Source organism: Macaca thibetana, chromosome 11 (genome assembly GCF_024542745.1).
Source record: "Macaca thibetana thibetana isolate TM-01 chromosome 11, ASM2454274v1, whole genome shotgun sequence".
Taxonomy (NCBI): Eukaryota; Metazoa; Chordata; class Mammalia; order Primates; family Cercopithecidae; genus Macaca; species Macaca thibetana.
The window spans coordinates 25,508,112-25,510,490 of record NC_065588.1 but is presented as its reverse complement, the minus strand read 5'-3'; the positions used below and the strand labels follow the sequence as shown (position 1 = coordinate 25,510,490).

The 2,379-nt window shown below is 37.1% G+C and overlaps 1 non-coding gene across 1 annotated transcript; it reads left to right on the top strand.

Annotated features, from left to right (window-relative positions):
- Positions 1-350: 350 nt before the first annotated feature.
- LOC126931951 (U4 spliceosomal RNA) lies at positions 351-491 on the top strand. Its single transcript, XR_007718048.1, has one exon. It is a non-coding gene; the product is annotated as a U4 spliceosomal RNA (small nuclear RNA).
- Positions 492-2,379: the final 1,888 nt, after the last annotated feature.

The window sequence follows — 2,379 nt, the reverse complement described above, 5'->3', positions numbered from 1 at the left end:
CAGGGTTTTTAGTTGTTCTTAGTGGGAAGAACGGGGAAAAGTGTATCTACTCCATCTTCCTGGAAGTGGGAATTGTAATTTTACTTTTTACTTTGTATAATAAATTATTCTTTTTAAATGGTGGGAGTGTGAATGGTAACTTTTAACGTTTTCCTTTTGTGTTTTTTACTGCCAAATATGCTAAACAATGAATCTACGTGGTAAAGCTATGCAGTCTTCCAGCTATAAAATGCATATTTACATGAAAAATCTCAGAGAGCAGGAGGCAAAGATTCTTGTTCAGATTGTTTCATGCAACTGAAAATGTTTCTTATAGTCTCTCATAATCCACATTTAAAATATTACACATAAGCTTTGCACAGTGGCAGTATCATAGCCAATGAGGTTTATCCGAGGCACAATTATTGCTGATTGAAAACATTTCCCAATACCCTGCCATGAAGACTTGCAATATAGTTGGCATTAGCCATTTTTGACAGTCTCTACAGAGACTGAATATAATATTGTGATATATATATAAAAACATATAGCCTTGTAATAATTAAAGACATTTTTACATTTAAAGACATTATTAAAGATATAGTTTCTTTAAACCTGTATTCTCTCTTCTCTCTAAACCATACTCAAATAATAGTAAAGAGTTCAAAAAGTAAAATATTTCAAGGAAAAAATGGCTAACATGGTAAAACCCTGTCTCTACTAAAAATACAAAAAATTAGCCAGGCGTGGTGGCCGGCGCCTGTAGTCCCAGCTACTTGGGAGGCTGAGGCAGGAGAATGGCATGAACCCGGGAGGCGGAGCTTGCAGTGAGCCGAGTTCACACCACTGCACTCCAGCCTGGGCGACAGAGCAAGACTCCATCTCAAAAAATAAAATAAAATAAAATAATAATAATAGCAGCTTTCACAGTACTAAGGAAAAATTATTTCAAACCCAGCATTCTATACTTCGCCAAATTATCAAGTAAATGCAATGATAGAATAAGAAATTCTCAAACTTGTGAGGTCTCAAAAGATTTAATTCTCATTTACTTTTTCCAAGAAGATAATAGAGGAAGTGGTCCCGCCAATACAAGCAAGCCAATAAATTGTAAGGAAAAGCAAATAGAATACTCAATATGAAAGTGAAGGAAGATCCCAGGATAAGAACTGTACAGCAGGAAGGCTGGGCGCAATAGCTCATACCTGTAATCTCAACACTTTGGGGAGCCGAGGCAAGCAGATCACAAGGTCAGGAGTTCAAGACCAGCCTGGCCAACATGATGAAAGCCCATCTCTACTAAAAATACAAAACTTACCGGGTGTGGTGGCGGACACCTGTAATGCCAGCTAGTCGGGAGGAGGAGGCAAGAGATTTGCTTGAACCCAGGAGACAGAGGTTGTAGTGAGCCAAGATTGTGCAACTGCACTCCAGCCTGGGTGACAGAGCAAGACTCTGTCTCGTAAAAAGAAAAAGAACTGTACAGCAGGCTGGTTGAGAGAGCAACCAGTCCAGATTGAAGTAAGAGAGAGCACCAGGAGTGCTGACAGAGAGAGAAAGAGAAGGAAAAAAAGAAGAAAAGAGAGAAGAAAGAAGGAAGGGAAGGGAAGGGAGAAAAGAAAGAAAGGGAGAAAAGGAAAGAGGGAAGGAGGAGAGAAAAGAGAAGGAAAGATAGCAATTGTTATATCACTTTATGGTGTGACACTTCTAGCAGAGAGGTTTAGGAGTAATGATATAAAACTAAGCAAACAACAGAGATAATTATGAATTCCAAAGAAAACCAAAAGTTGCTCAAAGCAGGAAATGGAATCATAATCACTTTACATGGCTTAATTACAAGTAATTTTCACATACTCCTAGTATTATAAACACTGAATATTATCTTACCAAGAATTATGGTAAAATCATAATAATGTGTTAGAAAAGGGGAAATGGTATGTAACGATAGGTAAGCTAAATCCTCACCTCCCATAGTAAAAAGTCAAGAGCTAATATTAAACACCTTTGTTTAAAAATCAAGAAATAACAGTGTATATTAGTCCTTTTTCACACTGCTAATAAAGACATACCTGAAACTCGGCTCACTGCAAGCTCCACCTCCCGGGTTCATGCCATTCTCCTGCTTCAGCCTCCCAAGTAGCTGGGACTATAGGCGCCGGCCACCACGCCCGGCTAATTTTTTGTATTTTTAGTAGAGACAGGGTTTTACCATGTTAGCCATTTTTTCCTTGAAATATTTTACTTTTTGAACTCTTTACTGTTATTTGAGTATGATTTAGAGAGAAGAGAGAATACAGGTTTAAAGAAACTATATCTTTAATAATGTCTTTAAATGTAAAAATGTCTTTAATTATTACAAGGCTATATGTTTTTATATATATATCACAATATTATATTCAG